Source organism: Rhinopithecus roxellana, chromosome 3 (assembly GCF_007565055.1).
Source record: "Rhinopithecus roxellana isolate Shanxi Qingling chromosome 3, ASM756505v1, whole genome shotgun sequence".
Lineage (NCBI taxonomy): Eukaryota > Metazoa > Chordata > Mammalia > Primates > Cercopithecidae > Rhinopithecus > Rhinopithecus roxellana.
In genome coordinates, this window is record NC_044551.1 from 68,494,885 (window position 1) to 68,507,208 (window position 12,324).

At 41.2% G+C, this 12,324-nt stretch overlaps 1 long non-coding RNA gene across 1 annotated transcript; it reads right to left on the minus strand.

The window, feature by feature from the left end:
- Nucleotides 1-3,730: 3,730 nt before the first annotated feature.
- LOC115896548 lies at nt 3,731-11,165 on the minus strand. Its single transcript, XR_004056464.1, has 3 exons — nt 11,032-11,165; nt 3,933-4,034; nt 3,731-3,785 (listed from the first exon to the last, which is right to left on the minus strand). It is a non-coding gene; the product is annotated as an uncharacterized LOC115896548 (long non-coding RNA).
- Nucleotides 11,166-12,324: the final 1,159 nt, after the last annotated feature.

Sequence of the window (12,324 nt, forward strand, 5' to 3'; positions counted from 1 at the left end):
TTCTGAGTTAGTCAAAAGTATTCTTTTTCTCACTGAGAACACATTTTCTTTGGCACATTTTATATACAGAATTGTATATTAACTGGAACTTTTATCCTTACTAACCTTAAATTTCAGGGAATCCTTAGGAAGCAAGAAATCCTGAACTATCAGATATTTGCATTTTATGGTTAAGAACAATTCCGCAATTTTTAGAAACACGTTTCCCCATATCATAATCCTCTCTTAATTGGAAAAGACTCAGGGGTCTAATGACCATCAAAAATAATTTTAAGATTTAAAATTACACAAAAAGTTCACCTATAGCATTCACTCATTTACATTTTATTTATTTTAGCAGTTTCTCTAGATTATTTATGCATCATTTATTTGTGTTAACCATTTGATAACCTGTGAATATCAGGTATTCACCTAAATAAGAACCTTAAAGTTAACTACATGGGCATTTTCACCAATAACTTAGAAGATTCAGCTGTTTTCATTAAACCAACAACATTAATTAGCTAACTTATCAAAAGATTCACATAAAGATCACTTTGGTTTGGCTGGGTTTACAGTTTTATAACCATCTGTGGCAAAACTTGATATCTCAAAATATCTAGCAAAGACAAACATAAAACCCAGACAAAGATATATGCTGACAATTCTGAAGATATTTCTATTTTAATTTACCAATAATTTTAAAGACAGCTTGTTTAGTAACACACATGAATTTGAAAATGGATTTATTTACTTAATTTATGAACACTATTTTATTTATAAGCCAATTTAGTGGACACAATATATAACTAAATATACATACACATAAACACATCTAGACATGTACACATGCACATGAACAAATGAGCCAATAACTTTTACCTTGGAACTCTACCCGTGAGCTAGCAATACAAACTCACCAGTCTATAAACATGTTCACATGGCTGAACTTTGTTAGCTCTGATAGGTAATCCAGTGAAGGCTGCAAACTAAAATTTTGGGTAAAGCAATTTCCACAGCAGTTTGATTTTTAAAGGTCAAATCTCTCCAACTCTAAAGAGCACTGAGGCCAAATAGCACCACAGAAGAATACCACCTGAAACCTACTAATGAGATCTACCCCTGCTTAGAACAGAACAGCAACATAAAAGCTTGTTCTTTTATGGGAACTCCATCTCATTTTCCCATTCAACAACAAACTTCAGATTCCAAAGAAAACATGAGCCAAACAGTATTATGAAAAGAAAGCCCGTTTACCAAATTCTAATTTTCCATGACTGTATCAAACACACACAATCACCAAAACACAATCCAACTGCTGCAGCAACAAACAAACACCAAGAGTGTCTCTATTAGTCCATTCTCACACTGCTGTGAAGAAATATCTGAGACTGGGTAATTTATATAGAAAATAGGTTTAATTCACTTACAGTTCAGCATGGCTGGGATGCCTCAGGAAACTCACAATCATGGCAGAAGGGGAAGCAAATATATCCTTCTTCACAGGGTGGCACCAAGAAGTGCTTAGCAAAGGGTGAAAAACTCCTTATAAAATCATCAGATCTCATGAGAACTTGCTAGCATGAGAACAGCATGGAGGTAACTGTCCCCATGATTCAATCACTTCCCACTGGTCCCTCCCATGACATATGGGGATTATGGGAACTACAATTTAAGATTAGGTTTGGATGGAGACACAGCCAAACCATATTACCCTATCCTTTGCCCCCCCCCAAATCTCATGCATTCACATTTTAAAATACAATCATGCTTTTCCAACAGTCCCCCAAAGTCTTAGCTCATTCCAGCATTAACCCAAAAGTCCAAATCCAAAGTCTCATCTGAGACAAGGCAAGTCCCTTTTGCCTATGAGCCTGCAAAATCAAAAGCAAGTTAGTTACTTCCTAGATACAATGGAGGTACAGGCATTAGGTAAATACACCCATTCCAAATGGGAGAAATTGGCCAAAACAAAGGGGCTACAGGCCCCATGCAAGTCCAAAATCCAATAGGGCAGAGATTAAACCTTAAAGTTCCCAAATGATCTCATTTGACTCTATGTCTGACATCCATGTCACGCTGATCCAAGAGGTAAGCTCCCATAACCTTAGGTGGCTCCACCCTTGTGGCTTTGCAGGGTACAGCCCCCCTCCCAGCTGCTTTCATGGCTGGCACTGAGTGTTCATGGCTTTTCCACTCGTGTGTTGCAAGCTGCCAGTGGATCTACCATTCTGGGTCTGAAGGATGGTGGCCCTCTTCTCACGATTCTACTAGACAGTGCTCCAGTGGGGACTTTGTGTGGGGGCTCTAACCCCAAATTTCCCTTCTGAACTGCCCTAGCAGAGGTTCTCCATGAGGGCTCCTCCCCTGCAGCAAACTTCTGCCTGGACATCCAGGCATTTCTATACATCCTCTGAAATCTAAATAGAGGTTCCCAAACCTCAATTCTTGACTTCTATGCACCTGCAGGCTCAACACCATGTGGAAACTGCCAAGGCTTGGGGCTTGCACCCTCTGAAACCACAGCCTAAGCTGTACCTTTACCCCATTTAGTCATAGTTAGAACAGCTGGGACACAGGGCACCAGATGCCAAGGCTGCACATAGCAGAGGGACCCTGGACCCAGCCCACAAAACCATATTTTCCCTCTAGGCTTCCGGACCTATGATGGAAGAGGCTGCCAAAAGGTCTCTAACATGCCCTAGAGACATTTTCCCCATTGTCCTGGTAATTAACATTTGGCTCCTCATTACTCATGCAAATTTCTGCAGCAGGCTTGAATTTCTTCTCAAGAAGTGGGTTTTTCTTTTCTACTGCATCATCATGCCACAAATTTTCCAAACTTTTATGTTCTGCTTCTGCTTGAACACTTTGCTGCTTAGAAATTTCTTCCACCAGACTGGGCACAGTGGCTCATGCCTGTAATCCCAACACTTTGGGAAGCCAAGGTGGGTGGATCACATGAAGTCAGGAGTTTGATACCAGCCTGACCAAGATGGTGAAACCCTCTCTCTACTAAAAATACGAAATGGTGGCATATACCTGTAATCTTAGCTACTTGGGAGGCTAAGGCAGGAGAATTGCTTGAACCCGAGAGGTGGAGGTTGCAGTGAGCCAAGATCATGTGATTGCACTCCAGCCTGGGCAATAGAGTGAGACTCTGTCTCAAAAAGAAAGAAAAAAAAAAAGGAAAAAAAGAAATTTGTTTCACCAGATATCCTAAATAATCTCTCTCAACTTCAAAGTAGTTCCACAGATCTCTAGGGCAGGGGCAAAATGCCACCAGTCTCATTGTTAAAGCATAGCACAAATCACCTTTATTCTGGTTCCAACAAATTCCTCATCTCCATCTGAGACAACCTCAACTGGGACTTTATTGTTCATATCTCTATCAGCATTTTGGTAAAAGCCATTCAACAAGTCTCCAGGAAGTTCCAAACTTTCCCACATCTTCCTGTCTTCTGAGCCCTCCAAGTCTCCAGTAAGTTCCAAGTTTTCTCACATTTTTCTGTCTTCTTCTGAGCCCTCCAAACTGTTCCAATCTCTGCCTGCTATCCAGTTCTAAAGTCGCTTCCACATTTTGGGGTATCCTTATAGCAGCATCCCAATCTCTGCAGTACCAATTTACTGTATTAGTCCATTCTCACACTGCTATGCAGAAATACCCAAAACTGGGTAATTTATAAAGAAAATAGATTTAATAGACTCACAGTTCAGCATGGCTGAGATGCCTGAGGAAACTTACAGTCATGGTGGAATGGGAAGCATACATGTCCTTCTTCATATGGCAGCAGCAAGGAGAATTGCTGAGCAAAAGGGAAAAAGTCCCTTATAAAACCATCAGATCTTGTAAGAACTCATTATCAAGAGAACAGCATGGAGGTCAGCATCCCTGTGATTAAATTACCTCCCACTGGGTCCCTCCCATGACATTTGGGGATTATGGGAACTACCTTTCAAGGTGAGATTTGGGTGGGGACACAGCCAAAGCATATAAGTGTCCAAACTGAGACAGTCGAGGTGCTTCCTTTCTCCATCAGTTGGGCTTGATCAACCTGCAAACAAAAATTCCTTAGGAATTTCCCAAATTGAAAGGAGCCAGTCCCACTGTCTGGGACCCACAAAAGACACTCACTTGCCTGGACACACACACGACATGCAGTTACAAACAAGTCCCCAAGAGTTTTTATACTGAAACAGTCAAGGTGCATCCCTCTCTTAGTCAGTTGGATTAGTTCAGCCTACAAATGGAAATTCCTTTAAAAATGTCCCTAATTGAGTGGAGCAGATCCTGCTGTCTGGGTCCACAGAGGACATTCATCTATCCAGATGCAGATGTCATATTTTGAGGGCCGTCTTTCCTAGGCAATCAGGAACATGGTTGGGGCCAGCAATAGTGAAGCCAGAGAAAAATGGGAAGTTATCACCAGCCAAAATTGAGCAGACAGCTGCTTAAAAAGCCTTCTGAGACTGCTGACACACAGCAGCCCAGTCATGAGCAACACGGTCATGGTCAGGCAACTAAAAACTGTTACCAAAGCACCAGGGGTTCAGTTAAGGTACTGTTCTCATTACACAGAAAGCCAATTACTGAGACAACAATTATTGCCAAGGAAGAAGGCTTTAATCGGGTGCTCCAAATGAGGAGATGGAAAATCAGTCTCAAGTCCATCTCCCTGACTGACTAAAATTAGGGGGCTATGCAGCAGGGAAGAAATGTAACTATGTATGGGAAAACAGGAGCCCAGGAGGGCTAAGGAAGCAATCATGATGTATGAGGGGCCATTATCTGGTGGGTTTCAGGTCTTTGATACCTTTTGAGAGGGCTAAACTCACGGTCTGGCTCTGTTTCAGAAGAAAAGCATCAATTTCTATTTTTATAAAAATAAATAATAACTGACTATGGCAGATGTCCCAGACTTTTTGGCATCAGGGACTAGTTTCGTGGACGACAATTTTTCCATAAATTGGGAGCAGGGGATGATATTGGGATGAAACTGTTCCACTTCAGATCATCAGAATTAGTTAGATTCTCATAGGGAGCACGTAACCTAGATCCCTCGCATGTGCAGTTCACAATAGGGTTCACACTCCTATAAGAATCTAAGGCTGCCGCTGATCTGACAGGAGTCAGGCCTCAGGCAGTAATGCTCACTTGCCCACTGCTCACCTCCTGCTGTGTGTCCTGGCTCCTAACAGGTCACAGAGCAGTACCAGTCTGTGTCCCAGGAACTGGGGACCCCTAGTCTATGGCACTATTGGATCTGTTTCAATTAAAGCATGCAACAAAGGGATAGGAAGGAAATTCTTTAACCTGATAAAGGACATCTAAGAAAATCCCATAGCTAAGGGTATGTTTAATGGCAAAAAAATAAATACTTTGTCACAGAAATCAGGAAAAAGACTCTGACAAATTCTATTCTACATTGTCCTTGAGAGTCTAACCAGGACAATTAGCCAAGTGAAAGAAGTAAAAAGCCTCCAGACTGGAAGAAAGAAGTAAAACTATCACCGTATGCATAAACATGATTCTAGATATAGAAAATTGTCTACATTCACAAGAATCCACAAGGAAAAAAAAAGAAATCCACAAGAAAAAACACTATTAAAACACTATTAGAGCAAAAAATTGTAGGATATAAGATAAATATACTAAAAGCAACTGTATTTTTTAACAAGCAACTGACAGTATGAAAAGGAAATTCAGAAGACAAATCCATTTGCAATAGCATTCAGAAGAAAAATAAATACTTAGGACTACATTTAACAAAAGAAGTGAGAACTATGAAACACTATTGAAAGAAATGTTTTAAAACTTTAAGAATGGAAAAATATCCTGTGCTAATGAATGAGGAGGTTTGATATTATAATGGCAACGCTCTCAAAATTAACCTTCAGATTTAATGGAGTCTTGTCAAATTCCAGCAGCCTTTTTTTGGAAATTAGTAAATTAATCCTAAAATTTATATGAAAATGCAATAGACCTAAAATATGTAAAATAACCTTGAAAAAAAGGAAAAATAAAATTGGAGATCTTAATTTCCCGATTTCAGAACTTACTACAAAGTTATAGTAATAAGGACAGCATAGTGCCACAAAAATAATAGATATATAGATGAGTGGAATAGAATTGCGAATCTGAAAAAAAAAAACCCGTATAATATGGTTAATTGATTTCAGACAAGAGTGGCAAGACAGCTGAAAGGAGAAAGAACAGTCTTTCAATAAGTAGCTTTTCCATCAACTGGATATACATATCCAAAAGAATTAAGTTCCTGTATAATTTTTTTTGAGGTGAAGTATCACTCTGTAGCCCATGCGGGAGTGCAGTGGCATGATCTCCATTCACTGCAACCTCTACCTCCCAGGTTGAAGCGATTCTTCTGACTCAGCCTCATGAGTAGCTAGGACTACAGGCGCCCACCATTGCCTGGCTAATTTTTGTATTTTTAGTAGAGATGGGGTTTCACCATGTTGGCCAGGCTGGTCTTGAACTCCTGACCTCAAGTGATCCTCCTGCCTTGGCCTCCCAAACGGCTGGGATTATAGGCGTAAGCCACTGCACCCAACCCAGCTCTATGTAATTTGTACATGATGTGATTCTTTCTAGAGAAGTCACGAGGAGAACCTTGGGACTGCTGGTATGCTTCGGGTCTCCAGCAATAAGATTTTTCAGTAAGAAAGCCAAAGGCTGCCACCCGCCAGGCCTCAAACGAGGGTAGAGCTGGTGAGAAGGCGATGGAAGGGGATGGATCAGCTGCACAGCCAGGCAGTTGTTCTTAACATCTTTGAGGTCACAGACACATGAGAATTAGGAAAAGCTACAAATCTCTCTAGAAAAATGGACAGCAAGTTTTGCACACTACTGTGAGGGGTTTCCTGCCCCTCCTACTCCAATCTGTGTTTAGGACCCAAGTTAGAGCACAGATGGACATGTCAGTAAGAACAACACTCTGATCTGGTCTGGCTTCTACAGCAACAGAGCTTCAGGTAATTGCTAAGTCCTAAAGAAGAAATATATGCCTTTGACCACTCGTATGGGGCTGGAAATAAAAAAAAGAAAAAGAAAATCTTTTCTCTTATCCTCACCACAAATTTGTACCTGAGGGGCTGAAGGAACCAACATGAGAGTGTTGAGTGAGGAGAACGACAACCTCCCTCTGCTTAAATCTGTTTTATGTTGTGGTTCTCTGCATAGAATTTTGTTTGGAAAGAAAATGAGTTCTACTGCTTAAAAAACTCTGAATTCTAATAAATAGGGCATGAACTTAGAATTGCACTTGGGTTCCAATTCTATTCCTGCAAATGCCTCTCACCTACACTGTTCTAATCTGCAAAATGGGAGAATAACATTTACTTCAGAGAGTTATTCTGTGACCAATGAACATGGTTCAGTGCCTGTCACACAGGTATTGGGTGCATGTGAGTTTTCTTCACTGTCTGCTTTAATCAAGAAGATAGCAAATATGGCAAGTGATATTAGAAAATATTAAACCATGTTTCTCCTTCTCCCATTAAATTCACCCTTTGACCCTCTCCGACCAGTTACCCATTGCTCCAAGCAAAAATTGTCATACTGGAATACAGACTTTAAATTCCTGCCCATGGTCTTTGAGATGCATGAGTTTGCATAACCACTAAATATACAACCCTTTCAGGGGCTGCTGCTTCTCTTGCCATCCATTCTCTCCTTCTTTCTTTAACTAATAGTACCTCCAATTTTAGTTGGGCATATAGCAACCCCCTCTTCAGACTCATTACCCTTTGTCCATTGCAGCTAAAGTGCCCATGGTGACTACTTTCTGGCCAAAATGTTATCAGCAGAAGTAACTTTCAGATCATGTCCTTAAAAAGGAACCCCGTCACTTTCTCCTTTTTATCTACTCTCCCAGAGATGAAATGGGATCATAGTGCTGGTAAGCTAACATCAAATACAATAGGTAGACATGGGCAGCCACCTAGGAAATGAAAGATAGACCGGGTTCCTAATTGTATGAGCTCACAGAGCTGCCTGCCTGCTGTGGATAATCCACTAATTGAGAGAGCAATAAATTTTCATCCTTGCTAGAGCCACTGTGTTTCTGGGTCTCCCTGTTTTGGCAGCATAGCTCAACTAACACATATAACAACAACAAAAAAATTCTTTATTAAATTCCAGAGTTTCCTAAGACTGACGATAAAGTGAAAGCAAAAGTTGGCAATACGTTACCATTTTCTTGGAAAGCATCTGGAAAGAATGATTGTATCTTAATCACTTAGCCCAGGGGTATGCATTGTGACCAAAGACAGAGCCCTTGCTCCTGCTTTTTTAGGAACATCTGCTAATTCTCTGTGACAATTCCATGAGCAGTATCACTCAGGGTCACTTTTAAGGTTGACTTTACTTTTTTTTTTTTTCTCGAGACAGGGTCTCACTCTGTCACACAGGCTGGAGTGCAGTGGGGCCATCTTGGCTCACTGCAGCCTCAACCTCCCAGACTCAGGTGATCCTCCCACCTCAGCCTCCTGAGTAGCTTACAGGTACATGCCACCACACCTGATTAATTTTTTGTTTTTTTGGTAGAGAAAGGGTTTCACCATATTGCCCAGGCTGGGACTTTGCACATTAAATTTGGGAAATTATAGGCTAGCAGAGTTGCTCTTGGGAACTCAATTTGCACAGAGGACTGGGTTCTAATAGAGCAGAGGAAGCTTCAGAGTAGAATTCAGGACTCTTGCCAGCTTTCCCAGTGGTCCGGGTTTGGAAACGACCTGCAGGGTGTGGCCACCAACTGTGGTCCCTCAGGAACCACTCTGCAGGATAGGAGCTTACCCTGAGGCAAGTACTGTGTGCAGGGGCAAAGTCTGGATCTGCTTGATCCAGACTTTTCTCAGGAACACAGTGGGTCACTGTGTCTGACACTGAAGTGGGCAGCATGAGCTGCTGTGAACTGTCTGTCTGCTGGGAAGGCCTGAGAGGGAGACACTGAGCTGTGGGGACACCACACTGGCTCCCACTGCCCAAAGGGGCACCGCGACTCAGTCTTTGCCCTAAGGCATACCACTCTCCCTACTCTTCCCAGGGTCAGACCTCTTGTTCATGGTTTTATCAAAATGTGGGCATGTCCTGAATTTGAAATACCACTCACTTTCTGGCAGAAATGTCATCAGCAAAGAGTGAAAGGTTGGTGCTCAAAGTTTCCATTTTTATTGCATCCAGAGACAGAGACTAAAATCTCATAAAGGTGAAAAAAGCATGACATTTCAAACTCTGCCCAGAAAGAACACAAATGGCAGCAAGACATGAGGCTGAAGACGTGGGGGAAGGAGGAAAGGGAAATGAAAGAAGAGCCACAACAAGGAAAATGTCATGCTCCTGGAAATGAAACTTCAAGATACTGGGACTCCCCCTCAGAACCCTAGGGACTGACTCAGCATATGTTGATCAAATGCTAGAGACTATTCTTTTAGGACTAGAGTGTCATTAGCTTTCCCTACAGCCATCCGCACCTTCTTGACACCCTTGGATGTTTTTATTTTTATTTTTATTTTTTTTTGTCCACAGCTCCTGAGGTCCCCAGCCTCTCTCTTGTGCAGGACTGGATTTTTTTTAAACAAGAAAACTGGTCCCCAGGATTGTTTGCCACCTTAAGGATAAAACCTATTAAGAAAGGTAAGTTGACAGTAGATGGGGGCAGTTCATACAGATTTTATAGAATGTGTCATAGAATGTGTTTTCAATATTTTTCAAATATCAGATTTTGCCCAGGATATTCCTGTTGCAACATTTACTGCCTGTTATTATTGCTCTTCCACTTTATTGTCCTTCAATATACAGTCCCCAGATGAGTGACTTTTAAATCATCCTCATTTAGGACAATTTACTAAATGCTTAAGGACTATTTTATAAGCTTCATCTAAAAACTGAGTCAGAGGAATGCTTCTGTCTTTGAAACAGTTTGTTTCCCAGGGTTCTCATGATACACTGGTATCTGTTCATAAATAAATTCATAATTTCTGTAGAGAATCGAGTCAAAATTTCTGTTCCTTATGGATGGATCCAGATACTAAAACATTAGCAATAAGACAAGATGCTCAGCCTGAATAATTTTCCCAGGAAAATCTTTGTCCTTACTAATTAGGAAAAAAAAAAAAAAAAAAAAGGAAGACCTGGACTAGATTTTTATCCAGTTAACAAACAACAAACAACCAAATAATGCATACACCCCTCTAACATTTTAGGATCTCAATCTCACTGAAAGGTCGGTTCTTTGAACTTGCTAGGACTCTACTGGTTATATAGGAATACCACAGAACTTATTGCAATCTGAAGATAAAAGAAAGTCTTTTTGTGTTTTGCCTGTTGGGCAAATGGCCTGAACAATCACGAAAAAGGAAGAAAGGGAAACTTGGTCAGTTGGTATCAGGAATCTTAACAAGGTTAATGTGTTCTGCTTGTGCATGAGAAAGAATCAAATGGCTTTTTTTTTTTTTTTTTTTTTTTTGAGGCAGGGTGTTTCTCTGCCACCCAGGCTAGAGTGCAGTAGTGCAATCTCAGTTCACTGCGCAATCTCGGTTTACTTACTGCAGCCCTGAGTAGCTGGGACTACAGGTGGGCCCTGCCACGCCTGGCTAAGTTTTCTATTTTCTGTAGAGTCAGAGTCTCACTATGTTTACCAGGGCTGGTCTTGAACTCCTAAGCTCAAGTGATCTGCCCACCTCAGCTTCCCAAGGTGTTGGGATTACAGGCATGAGCCACTGAACCCAGCAGGCTTTCCTTTTTAATGATTCACTACATTATACAAACTCATTAAACTAAAGGAAGACAATGTACAAAAGAGAGATGAGAAAATGTAGCCATGAAAGGAAGTGATGGATGAAGAGGAGGAAAAGAAATACGTCCAAGTCAGTTGCTACCCCAAACTGCTTGCTTCTGCCACAGCCCAATGTTTGCATCCTGATTTCACATTTGGAGGCCTGAGTGCCCCCAAATAGTCTTCCTCATCCTCCTTTCTTCTTTCTGTGCTTGTCTCACAAAAGTAATGACAAAGTAATACAGTAAATGTGTGTTACCTGGGGGATAGGGTGAGCTAGGTGGTTCTTCCTCAGCTTTTCTAAGTCTCCAAAGGACTAGCAAGACCTGAGTGAGGAAAGAGAAAAGGCACTGTTGTTCCCCAACAATCTCTAGAAGGACTGGTGATGCATGTAATTTTTCTTTGAGCTCCCCACACTTTAGGCTTCTCTCTGAGGTCTTTTCAGCATCTCCTGCCCCACCCAGAGAGTAAGCACCCCTGTGGAAATCCCCAGAACAAACCAGCACATGCTGTACCAAAATATTGTGTCTTGGCTTTGTTCTTTTACATCTTCACAACTAAAGGAAAGAGATACAATCAAAATGATAGTCCACTTAAATGATAAACAAGAGAATTTAAAGAGACATGACCCAGTTACTCACCCATGAAGTGACAATCTGTTAGCAGTTTAGGAGATCTGTGTTGGTAGATAGATATAATTTGGGATTTTTCCTTGAACACTTGCTTAATTCATGGGAGTTTATAATTATAGCTTTCTTGAACGGGTATTTAGCTCAGTGCACAAAACATACCAATTTTTGTGAATCAGGCTTACAATTTTCTAACCAAGCTTTCAAAACAAGATTAGATAGAAATGAGGACACAAATTATTATCAATGCACAAAATTTTCACTCTTTATTTGACTTGGAAAGTGTTTTCAAATGCCCAGAGAAGGCCCTGAAAAATGGAGAAGATGGGATATGTCCCCTTCAGTTGGATTATTGCTCCGAAGTATTCCTTGAGCCTATAGTCCAAAGTGTGGCATTGTAACTGGTGCAGACCAAGTGTCTTAAAACAGAAAAGGAGGATCCAGAGACTGGTACAAATGTCTGACCTCCTTTTTTTCTTACTTCATTAATGTCAGATAATTGTAATGATGGGACAAGCTAAATCACGTGTCTTTTTTTTTTTTTTTTTTTTTTTTTTTTTTTTTTTTTTTTTTTTTTTTTTGAGACGGAGTCTCTCTCTGTCACCCAGGCTGGAGTGCAGTGGCGCGATCTCGGCTCACTGAAAGCTCCGCCTCCTGGGTTCACGCCATTCTCCTGCCTCAGCCTCCTGAGTAGCTGGGACTACAGGCACCCTCCAACATGCCCGGCTAATTTTTTGTATTTTTAGTAGAAACGGGGTTTCACCATGTTCGCCAGGATGGCCTCGATCTCCTGACCTCGTGATCCGCCCGCCTTGGCCTCCCAAAGTGCTGGGATTATAGGCGTGAGCCACTGCACCTGGCCAGTCACGTGTCTTTTAAAATCTCTCCGATTTGTTTTGCACCTAGGGGGATGTTGCTTGTCT